Source organism: Lepidochelys kempii, chromosome 6 (assembly GCF_965140265.1).
Source record: "Lepidochelys kempii isolate rLepKem1 chromosome 6, rLepKem1.hap2, whole genome shotgun sequence".
Classification (NCBI taxonomy): Eukaryota; Metazoa; Chordata; order Testudines; family Cheloniidae; genus Lepidochelys; species Lepidochelys kempii.
In genome coordinates this window covers 13,572,720-13,591,704 of record NC_133261.1, presented here as the reverse complement: position 1 = coordinate 13,591,704, position 18,985 = coordinate 13,572,720, and the positions used below count along the sequence as shown (strand labels likewise).

At 49.5% G+C, this 18,985-nt stretch overlaps 1 long non-coding RNA gene across 2 annotated transcripts; it reads left to right on the top strand.

Annotated features, from left to right (window-relative positions):
* Positions 1–242: 242 nt before the first annotated feature.
* Positions 243–17,415, top strand: LOC140912416 (uncharacterized). Of its 2 annotated transcripts, XR_012159284.1 has the most exons (4): positions 243–327; positions 5,136–5,277; positions 11,107–11,341; positions 16,122–17,415. It is a non-coding gene; the product is annotated as an uncharacterized lncRNA (long non-coding RNA). The 2 variants fall into 2 exon arrangements; XR_012159283.1 differs by lacking the exon at positions 16,122–17,415 and having other exon boundaries at positions 11,107–11,597.
* Positions 17,416–18,985: the final 1,570 nt, after the last annotated feature.

Sequence of the window (18,985 nt, the reverse complement as noted above, 5' to 3'; positions counted from 1 at the left end):
TAGCCCCGATTCCCACCGTGGACGCGGGTGGGAATCTCTTTGGCAGGGCAGATAGGCTCGGGGTTGGGGGCCCCAGCTATGGGGCAGGGGGATGGGGGGGCAATGGGGAGGTGGCTGCTGTTCCCGGAGGGACCGGGGCGGCCAATGGGAGCGGAATCCCGCAGGCTCCATTCAGGAATCCCAAGTATTCAAGATGGACGGCAGAGGAAGGGGGGGAGGGGCAGTGCAGCGGCGCGGGGGAGGGGGCGCTGCCTTCCTGGGGGGCTCGGGGAGAAAGTTTCACCTCGGCTGGGGAAGGAGCGCGGAGCCCGGGACGGAGAGAGCGAGGTAGGGGCCGGCGAGCCGGCATCGTTGTGCCGCAGGGGGACCCCTGCCTTTGCCCCTGCAGCCCTGCCCGCAACTCTCCTCGCCCCTCAGCCCCATCTCCTAGCCCCTTCCCTACCCCCCACATCCCTGCTCGCCTCCTCCCCTGGCCCCAGCTTTCTGCAATCCTACCTCTCCCTCCCTCCCTATCCTGGCCCCTTCTTTCTCCCTCCTCCCCCATAACCCCTCTTTGCCTTCCTGACCTCATCCCTCCTCTTCATTTGGGGCGGGGGGGGGGGGGTGTCATGCAGGGGTTGAGGGATCTGTTTGCATGGGGACAGGGTGAGGTTTTTTTAATGGGCCAGGGGCTCTTTATGTGTTGGGAGGAGAGTCATGGGGCTCGCCATCCTGTCCCTTGGAGTGGGGGGGGGGGGTGTGAGAGAGAGAGAGCACTGGGCAGGAGGGGTGTTGGGATCCCTCTGCCCTCTCTTGTTCCCCACAAAGTCTCCCTTCCCTACCTACCCCTGCCACCCCACTCAGCACTCTACCTCTACAGTTGCCCCTCCCCAGCCTCCACCTCTACACCTGTCTCCCCACACTGCACCCTACTCCCCCATCGCTACATCTGCCCTTCCCATCCCCTCACCTCCACACCCGTCCCTCCTCTCCAGTCACGCGCAATCACCCAGCCAGGTCAGTTCAGTAACACTGTACTGGTGCCTCCTACCACTGGCTGTGCCAAGCGTAATCCCCCTCCCGTGCCCCACACACACATAAGCCCACCCTAACTTCCCCACAGCCCAGTCGGCTGGCTGCCAAAGGGTGCGCGGGAAAGGGAGACTATGGGGTGGGACAGCAGGGGAAATCGGAGCTGGGGCTCACTACTACAGGAGGCTTGTGAGGACTCGAACATGAGCCCCACTGACAGATAGGCCCTTTTGCTCTGCTCTGGCAGCATAAAGGGTTTTACACTGGGTAGAAACTGCTCCTGAGAAGCCCTCCTTCCTGGGAGGTGTCCCTGGCTGGTGTGGAGCTGGCCCAAGGGCCCTTCTCCTAGCCCTTGGCATAGGGGATTGCTGTAGCTGACATCAGAGACGGGCTGGTTTCTGCCCCACCTCAACCTGCCCCTGTCCCTAAAGTACCTGGCTGGCTGGCTGGGTGAGCTCTTCCTGGAGCTTCTAGACAGGACAGCTCCATGGCCAGGTTCAGGGCTTGTAAACTCTGCAGGAGTGAAGAGATACCTCTCCTAGCCTAATGACAGGTTTCAGAGTAACAGCCGTGTTAGTCTGTATTCGCAAAAAGAAAAGGAGTACTTGTGGCACCTTAGAGACTAACCAATTTATTAGAGCATAAGCTTTTGTGAGCTACAGCTCACTTCCTCAGATGCATATCATGGAAACTGCAGCACTGTCACGGCTAACCTGGTAGCTGAACTTTGTGACTTTGTCCTTACCCATAACTACTTCACATTTGGGGACAACGTATACCTTCAGATCAGCGGCACTGCTATGGGTACCCGCATGGCCCCACAGTATGCCAACATTTTTATGGCTGATTTAGAACAACGCTTCCTCAGCTCTCGTCCCCTAAAGCCCCTACTCTACTTGCGCTATATTGATGACATCTTCATCATCTGGACCCATGGAAAAGAAGCCCTTGAGGAATTCCACCATGATTTCAACAATTTCCATCCCACCACCAACCTCAGCCTGGTCCAGTCCACACAAGAGATCCACTTCCTGGACACTACAGTGCTAATAAACAATGGTCACATAAACACCACCCTATACCGGAAACCTACTGACCGCTATTCCTACCTGCATGCCTCCAGCTTTCACCCTGACCACACCACACGATCCATCGTCTACAGCCAAGCTCTGCGATACAACCGCATTTGCTCCAACCCCTCAGACAGAGACAAACACCTACAAGATCTCTGTCAAGCTTTCTTACAACTACAATACCCACCTGCAGAAGTAAAGAAACAGATTGATAGAGCCAGAAGAGTTCCCAGAAGTTACCTACTACAGGACAGGCCTAACAAAGAAAATAACAGAACGCCGCTAGCCGTCACCTTCAGCCCCCAACTAAAACCCCTCCAACGCATTATTAAGGATCTACATCCTATCCTAAAGGATGACCCAACACTCTCACAAATCTTGGGAGACAGGCCAGTCCTTGCCTACAGACAGCCCCGCAACCTGAAGCAAATACTCACCAACAACCACATACCACACAACAGAACCACTAACCCAGGAACTTATCCTTGCAGCAAAGCCCATTGCCAATTGTGCCCACATATCTATTCAGGGGACACCATCACAGGGCCTAATAACATCAGCCACACTATCAGAGGCTCGTTCACCTGCACATCCACCAATGTGATATATGCCATCATGTGCCAGCAATGCCCCTCTGCCATATACATTGGTCAAACTGGACAGTCTCTACGTAAAAGAATAAATGGACACAAATCAGATGTCAAGAATTATAACATTCATAAACCAGTCGGAGAACACTTCAATCTCTCTGGTCACGCAATCACAGACATGAAGGTCGCTATCTTAAAACAAAAAAACTTCAAATCCAGACTCCAGCGAGAAACTGCTGAATTGGGATTCATTTGCAAATTGGATACTATTAATTTAGGCTTAAATAGAGACTGGGAGTGGCTAAGTCATTATGCAAGGTAGCCTGTTTCCTCTTGTTTTTTCCTACCCCCCCCCCCCCAGATGTTCTGGTTTAACTTGGATTTAAACTTGAAGAGTGGTCAGTTTGGATGAGCTATTACCAGCAGGAGAGTGAGTTTGTGTGTGTATGGGGGTGAGGTGGGGGGGATGTGAGAGAACCTGGATTTGTGCAGGAAATAGCCCAACTTGATTGTCATGCACATTGTGTAAAGAGTTGTCACTTTGGATGGGCTATCACCGGCAGGAGAGTGAATTTGTGTGGGGGGGTGGAGGGTGAGAAAACCTGGATTTGTGCTGGAAATGGCCCACCTGATGATCACTTTAGATAAGCTATTACCAGCAGGACAGTGGGGTGGGAGTAGGTATTGTTTCATATTCTCTGTGTATATATAAAGCCTGCTGCAGTTTCCACGATATGCATCTGAGGAAGTGAGCTGTAGCTCACGAAAGCTTATGCTCTAATAAATTGGTTAGTCTCTAAGGTGCCACAAGGCTTCCTTTCTCTCCTAGCCTGTGACACCCCTGCAGAGCTTATTAACTCCTCTGCCCCCCTCGTCCCAGCAGCTCCCTCTGGGGGTTTGTAAACTGCTGAGAAGGGACTCCAAACTGCGCAGGACTGGGGCTGGGAGCTCACTGCAAGGGGGAATCCTTTGACCCAGCTGCCATGTGCTCCCCAGCCTGCGTAGCTCATCGCTGCCTGTAGTCCCTGGAATGGGACTGGCACTCTCCTAGCGGCCCTGACCATGATCAGATCCCCCTCAACCCCTGCATGATCCCCCTCCTCCCTTCCCTAGAGAGCCCCCTAGGATAGAGGTCTGTCAGTAGCAAACACTTCTGAGCCTTGTTATGAGAGAGCTCTGTGTCTGTCTATATGTACATAGTGAATAGGTAAATTGCCCGTAGGTTGCACTCAAACACATGTAGCATAGTTCCTGGGTTCAGTGGGACCAATATGAATAGCCTTGTGCTACCAGTAGCTTCCTCTGTGCAGCTCCTAACGAATCATAGAATATCAGGGTTGGAAGGGACCTCAGGAGGTCATCTAGTCCAACCCCCTGCTCAAAGCAGGACCAATCCCCAATTTTTGCCCCAGATCCCAAATGGCCCCCTCAAGGATTGAACTCACAACCCTGGGTTTAGCAGGCCAATGCTCAAACCACCGAGTTCCATTGCATCCTGGTCACACGGCCACTGCTTCTTCCTTTGCTGCTGAGCTGAATCTGGCACCTAGAGCCTCTGCTCACTGCTCCTGCTGTTTCTTATCAACAGTGTCAGTAGTTCTGAGTGTCTGCTGAGCCAGCATCCTCCTCAATTCCACCTAGGTGTATCTGCTCCTTGTGTAGGCGTCACCAAGGGGTCATTCTGTGTGACCTGATGGTCCCTTTCTCTTTGGGATCTCCCAATTTCACTGTAGCTGTGCACTAAGACAACGACTGTAATCTAATCTCATGTTTCAGACCTTCAACTGATCACCTGTAGGGGTCAAGAGGGAATTTTCTCCCCAATGCACAATTGTCCTCATGTGCGATATCATAACACAGTGCTTTCAATAGGGAGCCCCATCCCATGCAGCTCTTTCATCTCTGTGGTCCTACTGAGTTCTGAGACGTGGAGGTGGCTGGGTGGTTTTGCTTGGCTGCTCATCTAGAATTGCTCTTGCCACCTCTGTAAGTGTGGATCATTTTCTCCACTTAAGCTTGATTGATTTGGGAAACGAGTGGCATCTGGGGCACATTGACTTGATTTGCCTCTTCCATCAGAACTCTTGCATTCTTGCAAACATCTCTGCTAAAGGAAGCTTCCCTTACCACGCCTGACGGGTACTCTTTGCAATTTTCCAATCCCTTTCTGAAGTTGCAGTGCTGCCTTGCACAGCCCGCCAGTCTCTCTCTGTTTTATCCTGCTGCCCATCACTGTTGTATCTGGGCACCTTCCACATAAAATCAAAAACAGTAGCACAGCCCCTAATGATTTTCATGGAATTTCTGGTACTTTACAGTGTCACAACTCTGTTTGAGGCGGGGGTTGATTTTCTGATGGTTGGAGTTTGAGTTTTTTAAAAGATTATTTATTAATTTCCACTTTGGTTGGTAGGTGTAGAAGGGGGTGTCTGTGCTGTGAATGTCATTCTTACGTTCATAGATTACAGAGCCAGAAGAGACCATTGGGATCACCTAGTCTGGCTACTATAGGCCAGTGAACTTTCCTGAATTAATTCCTGTTTGAACTAGAGGTGATCTTGATTGAAAAATTGCCAGGGATGGAGAATCCCCCACAACCCTTGGTAAGTTGTTCCAATGATTAATTTCCCCTCTACTAAAAATGTACGCATTATTTCAAGTCGGAATTTGTCTGGCTTCATCTTCCGGACATGATGTTCTCCCAGGAGCATGAGTTGCAGGCGCTGCTGTGGGGACTTTGGAGTGTGTCTGTTGTGGCGGGACAGGGAGGGGAGTAGACCCAGGAGCTGATGACCCAATAGATCCTTTTCATCCCTGGTCTGTTTCTGTAACCCAGGATAAATCTGATTGTTAAACAAATGTGGTTGTCCTTTCCCCCTCCCCCACATGCAGTGGGTTTTCATTCCATTTCCCAAACGCCACTTACTCCAGATCTGAGCACAAAGTCCAGCCCCACCAGCAGGTCACTGACCTCAGGGTCGGGAGGGCATCCCAATCACTGTGGACAGGAAGCCTCGCTCTCTGGAGGTGACTGGTGGCTGACACCCCCCCCTTCCCCCACAGGTTTGCAATGGTGCATGTGGGTCTGTGTTTGCCAAAGACTTTAAACAAATACAGCAGGGGGGTTGAGGCCTGGAGTGCGCACACAGGAAATTCACAGCCAAGGAAACTCACAGCTGGGCCATGAGGTCTGATCCTGTCCCAGGAGAGGCGGAGGGGGTTGGCCTGGTTATGGGTGCAGGGCTAGCCCCCATCTGGTTTCTCTGAGTGCCCCCTCTCTGGACCCAAGCCTCATGTAATTACCTCTCTGGGGTGGAATCCAGTGAGTGTCCCAGTCTTAGACCCACCTCTGGGCTACAATTGCCTGTGGATCAACCGTGCTTCCCCAGCTGGTCCGACTGGGTTCAGCACCCATGCTTCTTCCCCTCAGAAGTCTGTACTCAGTGGTGTATAGGGACCAGGAAGCCTTCTCTGACCAAAGGATTGTTTACTTTAACAGTAGGAGCAAAACAGAGAAAAGGACACAGAGGTTGCTTTAAGATCCTATCTCATATAACAGCTTCCCATCCCCTGAGATTGGCATGCGCAGGCCTAACCTCTTCAGATCCCCACCCAGCCCCAGCAACTCGGCAGCTCAGCTGGCTGGCGGCTCCGGGAGCTCTGTCCAGTCCCCAGTATGGCAGGGGTGTTCTGCAGGCTCCGGCAGGATGCATCTGTCTCCCTTGGTGACTCCCACACAACTGAGCTGTGGGGCCCGCCTTTTATACTTTTTTCCTGTCCCACTCCACTTCCGGCAGGGCTGGCTGGGCTCACTTGGCTCTGCCCACCAGAGGGCAGGCAGCGGCCGTCCCTTGCCATCAATCTTCAAGGGAGGCCACGCTGTCTTGCTACAGTGCTTAAATACCTTTGGAAATCTGGCCCCAGGAGACCAAAGATAAAGCTGGATACTGTGTCCCACCAATCCCATTGGTCTTGCCCTTTCGTCAGTTCCAGGGGATGCTGGTCAATTTCATTGTGGGAAACACCATTTCCTGCTGCCTACTCAACCTATTCCAGGGTGTGAAATCCCAACCCATTGGGCCCCTGGGGCAAGGGATGGTGAGATGGCTCTGAGCTTGCCTGGAAAGGTGCTTGTTAAGGTTTTGTGGTGGCATTCTCCTGTTTCCCCTCCCAAATCCAGGAGATCTGAATGGGAACAGTCAGAGGGAGGTGGGTGTTAGAAAATATCCAGGAGAGAGTCTTGGGGGAAGAAAGGATGGTTAAAGTACAGGCTGAGGCATGGGTTCTTGTCTTGCTCCAACTCCCAGTTTGAGCTCAGGCAAGGCCTTTCTGTGCCTCAGTTTTCCCAGTTTTAAAATGATGCCCCCTCCATAGGGGATTGTGAGTCTAAATTCACTCAAGCATGTTAAGTTCCTTGGCTGGAAAGTGCTATTGGTGGCAGTGCTATCTCCAAAGGTCTGACCCCACCGGGTGGGATTGAAACCACTGGCATCTCTCATGGAAGAGGCACTCGGTCAGTTGATCTAAAATATCATTTTCTTTATTACCTGACCGATGCAGGTACCTGTACCCACAAACAGAGCCCAGAGAGTGAGTCAGATCCGCAGGCAGTGGAAATCAGCAAGGCACTATTGACTTCAACAAAGCTGTGCTGATTTACATCAGCTGGGGATCTGGCCCAGAAGGGGAATTCAGTGAAACGCAGTGTGTAGGCAGGACATCACAGCTCCCTTTCCTTGAAACAGCTGATTTGGCAACAAATCTCACCTTTGGGAAGGAGCAAATTGGTGACTTCAAGTTTTTTCTGTTTCTGATCAGGGCTCCCTCAACAATGTGTGAGACTTTTGAGGATGTGGGTGGATGGGAGGAATCAGGGCTGAAAGGGCCTGTCTGCATGGGGAAAGGTACTGGAATTACTGTACCGGTATAATTATAGCGATACAGATAATAGAGTCTAAGGCTGACGGGATCTCTGTGATCATCTACTCTGTCCCCTTCTACAACACAGGCCATAGGGCTCTCTGAAATAATTCCTATTTGAACTAGAGCTGGTCTTTTAGAAAAACATCCCATCTTGATTTTAAAAATTGCCAGTGATGGAGAATCTACCACGAGCCTTGGTAGATTGGTTCAATGGTTAATTATACTGGTATAACTCCCTGTGGGGATGCTCTTAGGTCCCTTCCAAAGGGATATGAGCTAAACTGGAAAAAGACCACTCTAGTTCCAAATGAGTGTGTCCACCTGGGGGGCTATAGTGGTATAACTATAGTGGGATAATTATACAGGTGTCCCTAAACTTCTGAATGCCAGAAGCTGGGACTGGACAACAGGGGATGGATCACTCAAAATTGCCCTGTTCTGTTCATTCCCTCTGAAGCATCTGACAGTGGTTTCTGTCAGAAGACAGGATACTGCGCTACATAGACCACTGGTCTGACCCCATATGGCCGTTCTTGTGGTGTTCTTATAGGAATGCTGGTAAACTTCCCCATGTAGAAAAGCCATAAATAGACCACTAAGTCCCCTTGTTTATCCCTCCAGGTGAGGCAGGACTGTTTGCCGCTAGGGATGTATCTGGATGTTAATTACAGTTAGAAAATGGATAATCAGGTTCTGTCTCCAGGGGGAACGTTGGCATTGCCTGTGCTTAGAAGGGAAAGAGTCTGGCTGAAATGAATGTGGTTTAAAGTGTGTGTGCACGTGCATGTGTATGGAGGGGAGGGGTTGTTCTTTGCTCTTCTTTTTTTCAGATCCCTTTGTGATTTTTGAGCACTCTTGTTTATCTGAGAGAAATTCCTGGGTTTTGTTGAGCAGCGAATGAAAAGAACGATAAAAACGGGTCCAAACAAATTGCTCAAAAGGTTCTTCATAAACTGGAGGTGAAAATGATTGTAGAAGGTCAGGAAAAGAAAATGAGGGGAAATTCCTTGTTTTTAAACTGTTATCAGAGAAACTGAAGTGGGTCAAAGATTAGGGAATTTGAAGCTTTACTCCCTCCCCCACATTAAACAGATCCAAACAAATAAACCAAAATACTAAGAAATGAACACAGCCAACTTTTATGCAATCAGGAGGCATTTTGTAGCTTGCAAATTTTAATGTGTAGACAGATTTTTAGTGTTTTGAATCTAAACAAGATTTGATCATTGCCACGAAGCCTTGCTCCATTGTAATGTTCAGCATGCAGTGTCAGGGAAGGGGCACTAGAGGGAGTAGGAGGCAAGAAATACACAAGGCCGGTAACTCAGGGCTGCTGCTCCATAGATCATAGAATATCAGGGTTGGAAGGGACCTCAGGAGGTCATCTAGTCCAACCCCCTGCTCAAAGCAGGACCAATCCCCAATTTTTGCCCCACATCCCTAAATGGCCCCCTCAAGGATTGAACTCACAACCCTGGGTTTAGCAGGCCAATGCTCAAACCACTGAGCTATCCCTCCCCTAGATTTGCTGTAATTATGATGCTGCTGTGCAGATATTCTTTGTTTCCAGTCTTGTTGAGGGCTGGGATGGATTTGTGCTATTTTCCCTCTCGGAGCAGTGACCTCCTTGAAGAGGAGATGCCGCTCAGTGTATTTAGATTGGTAACAAATGTTTCTATTAGTGGTCACCACCGAATAGCATCAATTTCGAGGATTAGATTATTTGGGGAGGAGGAATGGGACACGGGGCCTTTCCTTTCTAGGGGCAGCGCTTCCAATCCAGCCCCAGGGAGTGAATGGCTGCTCATGGGTGGGGAATGGGCTATGGATCCTTTCCCCTCTAGGGGGCGCTGGCTGTGATCCAGCCTCAGGGCTCGGGGACTGGCTGACTCTGGGGAATAGGGAGTGGGATTCAGATCTCAGCAGAGTGGTCTAGGACTGAACAGGCCCTGGAACTGAGCACCTCTTCCCCACAGACTGGGGAACACAGGGGTGTGGGTGTATGTTGGGGGAGGATTTCTGGCTCTGGGGCACACAGAGATGGAGAAGGGGTTCCTAGCTGTGGAGCACACAGGAGCAGAGGAGGATTTCTGGTTTTGGGGTACCTGGGGTGGTTGGCTCTTGGATGCACAGAAGGGCCAGCAGGAGGATAGGAGGTTCTGGCTCTGGGACACACAGAGGGGCCGGTGGGGGTAGAGGATTCTGGCACTTGAGCACACAGAGGGGCCGGTGGGAGTAGAATGATAGAATATTAGGGTTGGAAGGGACCTCAGGAGGTCATTTAGTCCAACCCCCTGCTCAAAGCAGGACCAACATCAACTAAATCATCCCAGCCAGGGCTTTTTCAAGCCTGACCTTAAAAATATCTGAGGAAGGAGATTCCACCACCTCCCTAGGTAACACATTCCAGTGCTTCACCACCCTCCTAGTGAAAAAGTTTTTCCTAATATCCAACCTAAACCTCCCCCACTGCAACTTGAGACCATCACTCCTTATTCTGTCATCTGCTACCACTGAGAACAGTCTAGATCCATCCTCTCTGGAACCCCCTTTCAGGTCGTTGAAAGCAGCTATCAAATCCCCCCTCATTCTTCTCCTCCGCAGACTAAACAATCCCAGTTCCTCAGCCTCTCCTCATAAGTCATGTATTCCAGACCCCTAATCATTTTTGTTGCCCTCCGCTGGACTCTTTCCAATTTTTCCACATCCTTCTTGTAGTGTGGGACCCAAAACTGGACACAGTACTCCAGATGAGGCCTCACCAATGTCGAATAGAGGGGAATGATCACATCCCTCGATCTGCTGGCAATGCCCCTGCTTATACATCCCAAAATGCCATTGGCCTTCTTGGCAACAAGGGCACACTGTTGACTCATATCCAGCTTCTCGTCCACTGTAACCCCTAGGTCCTCCTCCGCAGAACTGCTGCCGAGCCATTCGGTCCCTCATTTGTAGCAGTGCATTGGGTTCTTCCGTCCTAAGTGCAGGACTCTGCACTTGTCCTTGTTGAACCTCATCAGATTTCTTTTGGCCCAATCCTCTAATCTGTCTAGGTCCCTCTGTATCCTATCCCTACCCTCTAGTGTATCTACCACCTCTCCCAGTTTAGTGTCATCTGCAAACTTGCTGAGGGTGCAATCCATGCCATCCTCCAGATATTAATGAAGATATTGAACAAAACTGGTCCCAGGACCGACCCTTGGGGCATTCTGCTTGATACCGGCTGCAAACTAGACATGGAGCCATTGATCACTACCCGTTGAGCCGGGTTACAGCTCTAGGGTACATAGAGGTTCCGGTGGAGTTAGAGGGTTCCAGCGCTGGGGCACGCAGAGGTGCCGGTGGGGGTGGAGGGTTACGGCTCTGGGGTACATGGGGGGGGCGGTGTTCTGGCTCTGGGGCACATGGGAAGTGTTTGAGATTCCGACTCTGGGGCACACAAAGGGGCTGGACAGGGTGCGGGGTTCTGATGCTGGGACCAATGACCCAGGCTCCCTTCTCTTTTCCAGCTCTGGTTCCTGAGGCGTTACTCCCGAAAAGCCCCAGCAAAAGAATGTATGAAGAGCTGTGAAAATGGAGACTTGCTCCTTCCTGCAGCTGTGACCCCTCCATGGCCTGGGGCACCTCAATACTTCATCCTGCTCCTGTGAGGGGCCCTACCTAGCCCAGGCCCCCTCAGCCCTGGGCCCCCCAGCCCTGTGGGGGTGGGTGAGAAGGGGCAATTTCCTAGCTGCTGAGGAGGAGGTGAGAGGGGACGAGGGGTACGGCAGATCCCCACCGCCACCACGCCGCCATCCTGGGCTCTTTTCACATTGTGCTACTGTCTGAGCCCCTGCCAAGCAGTGCAATGTCAAAAGGGCATCGGGCGGGCGGTGCCAGCAGCGCTTTGCCCAGTGCCTCCACCACTCTGCCTCTGGGGGTCTGGGAGAAGGAGGGCAGAGTGGGATCTGCAGGGGGACACAGACCACCCCTCCCAGAGTGGGGCAGAGGAGGGGAGGAAGAGGGGCTTTGATGCTGGGGAGGGGTGCTGTGCTGGGGGCAAGGGTGTCAGGAACTCAGCGGCCTAGCAACCTAATGAGCTCATTTGGTTCAATGAACCTAGGTGACTGTGCTCCCTGACTGGACCGAAGGGCCGTCAGGTCACCAGTTAACCCCGTAGCAACAGCAGCACCGTGGCTGCTCAATGCATTCTATGCTCCCAGCTGCGCCAGACCTGCTTCCTGCTGGCCCTTGCCCCACTCTTTGCAAGCTCCACTCCAGCTCTTCCCTGTGGACTCCTGCCCTCTGGTTCTGATTAATGGCTTGTCCCCGGGCCACGACTCCAGTTCTGCTCTCTGAGTCTGCTCCAACCACTAGGCCAGACTCCTGCTCTGACCACTTGGTCTCACCGCCTACCCCTTGGCATGCGACAGTTTGTCCAGCCTGTTAGAAGGTAGCCAGGGCTTTGCCGCACAGCATGGAGCTTCCATCCAGAATGGCCCCAGCAGGAGCTCACCCCACCTTTGCAGACATTGTTGGAGTCCTGCAGGAACTGCAGGCTCAAGTTGACACGCTACGTGACAAGAATGCAGCCTTCCAGGCCCAGGTACAAGCCCAGGCAGCGTCTTCTGTCCCCACAACCTTGCATCCATTTTCCGTGAGCCCGAGTTGCCCCTACCCAGTAAGTTTTATGGGGATTGTGCCAAATGACATGGGTTCCTTAACCATTGTCATCTCCAGTTCGTGTTGTGGCCAGTCGGACCCTACAGCTCAGTTCCAAGTGGAATTAGTTCTCAGTCTGTTCTGAGGAGAGGCCCTGACATGGGTGTCCCCTTTCGTGGAACGGGACAGTCCTCTCCTTGAACGCTGCGAGAGCTTTGTACAGGCAGGGTGGGCATCTCTGTGAACCCTAATGGAGAATGTTTCAGAGTAGCAGCCGCGTTAGTCTGTATTCGCAAAAAGAACAGGAGTACTTGTGGCATCTTAGAGACTAACAAATTTATTTGACCATAAGCTTTCGTGAGCTACAGCTCACTTCATCGGATGCACATTAGAAGCTGCTCTCCATACCCTTTGGCAGGGGGTCGGGGCCGTTGCCAAATATGCAGCAGAATTCCAGTGTCCGGCCGCAGACACTCATTGGAATGAATCTGGGCTGTGACACCTCTTTAGGCAGGGGCTCAACAATTCTATCAAAGATGAATTAGCATGGGTGGAACCTCCGCCTAGTCTAGCAGCTTTAATTGATATTTGCATCCAGACTGATGGTTGACCAATGGAGCAATCTCAAGAAAAGTGACACGCCACCTGAACCCTGCTGGCCAGAATGCTTCTGTCTCCCACAGTCCCAGTTGTCCTACCAGATCCCGAACCAATGCAAGTCAACCAAATCCTGGCCCACCTTTCCACTGATGAAAAGAATTGTCCTCAGGCATTGGGGTTGTGCTTGTATTGGGGCGGGTGATGGGTTGGACCCCTTGGGAAGCCACCTCATGTTCTGAGATATCACTGAGTCTACCTGTTCTGCTACCATAGGCCCCTTTAACCTGTCTTGCTGAGCCAGGCTCTTAAAACCTCCTCTAACACACACACAAGCAGGGCCACACCCAGCTGCAGATCAGCTCTGGGAAGACTAAGGGCATGGCTACACTTGCAGATATAGAGTGCTTTGAATTAAACCAGCCTTTGGAGAGTGCAATAGGGAAAGTGCTGCAGTCTGTCCACACAGACAGCTTCAAGCACATTTGCGGCACTTGCAGCAGCATTGGGCAGTTATCCCAGCTTGCAAGTGACTGCAATGTGGTTTTCAAATGAGGGGATGTGTGACAGGGAGTGTGTTGTGTGTATGTGGGGGGAGAGAGAGTGGGGTTTTGGGGGGGCTGAGAGCATGTCAGCATGCTGTCTTGTAAGTTCAGACTGCAGCAGACTCCTCTTCCCCCCCGCCCCTCTCTCACACACACACAGCATTCCACACTAATGGTTGCTTTGTCTCGGAGCAGATAAGCAGCCAGCTGTCAGAAACGGAGCTTTCAAAGGGCACATCCGTACTCCTGCAGTGATTCAAAAACAATGACCAGAGTGGCCACTTGACTTAAGGGGATTATGGGACGTTTCCAGAGGCTGATCAGAGTGCAGTAATGCAACACCTCTTCCATACTGGTGCCGCGGCACTCCAGCGGGGGCGCAGCAAACATTATTCCACTTGCTGAGGTGGAGCACCAGCAGCACTGTAGCTGCGAAGTCAGAGCGCTGTACATGCCTTGCCAGTGTGGAAGGGGAGTGAGCTAGTGCGCCCGGGGCTCCTTTATTGTGCTGTAACTCACAAGTGTAGCCAAGCCCTCAGCTTCAGGGACATGCTTCAGCACTCAGATGTCCACCTCTCTTGGAGTGCAGACCCAAAGATATATTATGAAATTCGCCCTCCCCCCCCCATGTGGAGAGAAGTGTACACACTTCTTACCCCCCAGTTAGAAATTACAGAAACTGGGTTTAATAATAAAACAAATTTTATTAACTGTAAAAGGCAGCTTTTAAGTGGTAAAAGAGGTAACAAATAGAACAAAGGAGATTACTAAGCAAATGAAATCAAACACACAAACTAAGCTAGTTTCACTAAAGGAATTGGTTGCAAATAGTATTTCTCACCCTAGATATTGTTGCAGGCAGTTTGCAAAGTTTCTGTGGTTCATAGTTCCAGTTATATTCCATTTCAGACTGGACCCCTTTCTCATTCTGGACTCCCCCCTTGCCTTCCCTTTGCAGTCTTTCTTGGGCAGACAGGCCATGGAGGGGAAGAGTCCTGTTTGCCTTCATCCCCACTCATTTACATAAAGTGGGAATCCTTTGTTTCCCAAACTTGACCCCCCTTCCCTTACAGTGGAAAGTTATCAGAAGTCCCAGGTAATGTTTTAGTATCAGGTGACAAGACCACCTGACTCTGTAGTATCTGAATGCATCCGATGAAGTGAGCTGTAGCTCATGAAAGCTTATGCGCAAATAAATTTGTTAGTCTCTAAGGTGCCACAAGTCCTCCTTTTCTTTTTGTAGTATCACTGCGTCCATAGAGTCGGGGCAGTATGGAGCATCCACAGGAAGACCAAGCTTTTCACAGTCCATTGTCCTTGCTGATGGGCCATCCGCCCTGTCTGGCTTTTCCATTGTTGTAACTGAAGTGTTAGCAGTGGGCGTCACCCAAAGTAGATTTGTTGAAATACAGATATATAGTCAATATTCCAAACTTCAGATACAGAAATGGTACAGGCATACAAATTGGATAATCGATTCAGTAAATCATAACCTTTCCAATGATATCTCACATGAGCCATCTTGCATAAAGTATATCTCAGTTATGTCATATTCATGTCATAAGCATATTTTCATAAATAATATGGAATAACACGTCACACTGGGTGCCTGGGCACATTGTATCAGAGTGCCTGGCCAAGGTCTGGGCCACCCTGGGTCAGGAAATGCCAGAACCCAGCCCCAGTAGGGGAGCTAGGGTTGAGTCAGTGCTCCACTGCTCCCCACAGTGAATCGTGCTGCTGCCTATCTGCCTGAATCTTGGCATCCTTTAACCAGCATGCCACCCCACTGCATCTGCCTCTTCAGCTTCAGCATTCTGCCATGCCAGATGTCCACCTAGGAGCCTTGGTCGGCTTGGGCTCTTCTGGCAATTTTATGGACCAGAACTTGAAGGAGCCTCAAATTCCCATCCTCTGCAAGGACTTCCCCGAGCTTGTTGAGCTTATAGACAGGTCATTCCTATCTTCAGGCCCCATCATGCATCAGACAACCCATCTAGAGGGCATCAGCATTGGCAATCACCCGAGAGATCTGGCAGTTCAGGGTCATCTGCACTTCGCCTTCCCAATCTAGTCAATGGCTGGTCGCATTCTGTGGCATGCTCCAGCCCCTGAAGGATCCAGAATTGCCAACCAAAGTTTCATTGGCAGTGCCTGGAATTCCTGCCGAATACGTAGAATATGTCACAGTATTTGACAAACAGAAGGCAGACACTCTACTTCCTCAGCACAGTGACAACTGCACAATTGACCTTCAACCAGGAACAGGAGTTCCTTTTGGGTGCATTTACACCTTATCTGTACCTGAGCTGCAGGCCCTTAAGGAAAATCTGCAGAAGAGGTTCATTGTCCCTTGACTTCCCGAGTGGCAGCACCTATCTTCTTCATGGCCAGGAAGGATGGCTCCCTCTCTTGTAGTGATTATTAAACTTTTAGCAAGATCACAGTCTGCAACTGATGCCCCCTTTCATAAATGAACTCCTGTAAAGACTCCGGGTCGGATCTTCACAAAGAAAGACTGGCATGGGGCATACAACTTGTCAGAATCCAGCAAGGGAATGTGTGATTCTGATGGACCAGGGGCCAGCTCATGCCAAGGCCCTTAGGTCTCAACTGAACACTGGTAAATATGTAGCTGGAACCAGTCTGGCTCATCCATGTGTTAGTATTGTTAAAGTAGGTATTAGAGTTATTAAAATGTGTTGCTGATCCAATATAATATCTGTATCCTATGTTCCAAGGTAACAAGTGTTCGCTCTGTAACTTTAACGCACCAGACAGACAAGAAGCATTACCAAGTGTGAAATACTAGCTTGTCACAGGCGGTGTTCTCTCTTGCCCAACAAAAGAAGTCCCATCAACACCAGAGGAACTGTTGTGGAACATCAGAGGACAATTACTTTGTTGATTGCTGCCCTTTTGCCCCCCACCCCCCGCCTTGAAGAAGAGACCAGCAGCTGGGTAGAAGGGGAGAAGGAATAAAAAGCCCTAACAAGGAGGAACTGTATCTGCTGCTTGGAGTCTGAGGAGTGGGAAATACTAAGCATAAGCAAAAGATCCACACTGGTTGGCCTGGATTAGCCCTAAGGGCATAGAGCTTGCTTATTATAGAAGCTTCTATTACCTTTTGAAACTTAAGACAGGAACACATTTGTGTGTATGTTTACCTGCTTTAACCTTGTAAATACTCTATTTCCTTTGCCTAGTTAATAAATCTTTAGATAGTTTATTTTAGGATTGGTAAGACCCTTTGTTTTCAGTTTAAACCGATTTTTATTGAAAAATTCCCAGGTTTTAAAAATAGGATTATTCAGTTTTTTCTGATTTTCACTCTGCTTTTGTATCATTCAAATATATAAAAAAATAACTAGTTTTATTACGAAAATACTATACATTCCATAAGCTATATGTATTACAATAATACATTAGTCTGTGTGTATATGCAAAGCTGTCTGTTGAAGTAAGGCTATGTATTGGTCTAGAAGATACAAGCAAAGAGGCGCACACATAAGCTCCGAAGTGCGTGTGCATCTGAACATACTGGTGAATCTCACACCCACCACCAGGTACATGTGTCAAGCCGTTAGCAGATAACGGTTTAAAGATCTGACGCACTAAAATAGGAAGAAAACAAAAATCTATCAGAATATGTTTCAGAACACAAGGAAGTATTCGAAAGTTTTAAAAAAAGAAACAGGAGAAAAGGATGAAGGTGAGTGTATGTGCTGCCAATTGTGAAACCCAATTATTAAATGTAAATATTTAAAGACTAAGTCTACAGTAGTAAACTGTTTGTTCAAATAAAAAGCTTTATTTGGGGATTAGAGAGATATTGTTTTCTTAAACTCAGAGGTGGCCTTGGGTTTTGAGTTCTGTTTTAGTTCTGCAGCAAATCACATTGATTAACAGAATTCAAAGCATTAATCCTCAGAATACTTTTCCCCCCTGTCTTTCTGTCCATCAAAATAAACCCTGATATTTACCCAGAAAAATTAATTGTTTTTTTTTTTGCACTGATTTTCACCTGTTTTTGTTGTTGTGGTAATAAATATTGATAAATCCTTGAGAAAAATTAAATAAAATAAAAACTGAAAACGAAAGGCCCCAAGGATTGGCTACAAGCATTGTCTTTGGTGTGAGATCGAAAGTGCTGTTGAGCTGCGGTAAGAGACTGGTCCTTTGGGACTGGGAGTAACCAGAACACTTGTGCTTTTTTTGTGTAGAGGACCATCTATCACAAAGGCAATCTTACCTAGTGGCAAGGTAGAGCAGAGGACCCATGTTAAGGCTGTTAGTGCCTGAGACGTTCACACTTGATATTTGGTTGGTAAAATCTAAGTCTAGAATTCACAGACAGTTTGGGGTTTGTGCCCTGCCTCTTAGCAATCTGCCTTAGGTTGGTATTCACGCTCCTCAGGCACTGCTGGATGACAGGATGAATGGCATTTTGAACCAGATATGGCCATTTTGACTATGTGGTCGTGTCATTTGGTCTATGGCACACCCCCGCTACCTTCCAGCATTTCACGAATGATGTTTTCAGAGACATCCTCAACCAATTCATGATCATCTACTTATATGAAAGACTCATTTTTTCAGAGACTCAACAATTCCATGACCACCCAGCGCACATTGTTTTTGAGTGGCTTTGCCAAAGTCAACTTTATGCAAAACCTGAGAAATGCAAATCCCTGTGCCTTTTTCTCTCTGAAACTGATTCTCACTGAGAGAAACTATGATGTGGGACAAAGAACTGCTGGTTGTCTGAGCTGCCTTTGAGGAATGGAGGCACCTCCTCAAGGAGGCCTAAGGCTCTGTCCAAGTCTGAGCCGATCAAAAGAAATTGGAGAAATGCAACAACTCAACCAATGTCAGATTTGCTGGGCTCTTTTTCTCTCCCAATTTGACTTCATGGTTACGTACTGTCCAGGGACTAAGAACGGGATGGCAATGCCTTGTCACACAAGGATGAGTAGCGTGAAGTGGAGCAGGAAGCTTTCACCACTGTCATTAAACCCTCCCACTTTTGTTTGCGGGAGCCTCACAGTCACTTCATGACCATTTTCCGCCCCTTGCTTACAAGTGACCTGTTTGTGGCCTCAATCTGCTGGAATCCCCAGATTCAAAGTTTCATCAACAACACAACCTGATTTATTGTGGAGCTCGTCTCTACATGCCCGAGGGCAGCTCCTGGCTTCAGGTGCTAGAGTTATGCCATGACTCGCCCATGGCTGGACATTTTAGCCCATTTAAAATCTGGACCCTAGGTACTTCTGATGGCTGATCTTATGAATGGATGTTAAAAACAACACTAAGTCATGCAACTTGTGTGCCCATAGGGAGATCTATGAGCCAAGTCAAGCCCATGGGCTTCCCTCAGCCCTTCCCCACACCTCTGTGTCCTTGCTCTACCCTCTCAGTAGACTTTATTGTGGAGTTACCGTGCTTCCAAGGGCACTCAGTTATACTGACCATTGTGGATCTCCTGACCAAGCTGCCTCATTTTATTCCCTGCCGTGCTGTGCCATCTTTGATTTGCTCTGCCCACTGGCTTGTCTTCTGATCACTTCTGCCTTCTGATTCTGCTCTGCCCACTAGGCCAGAC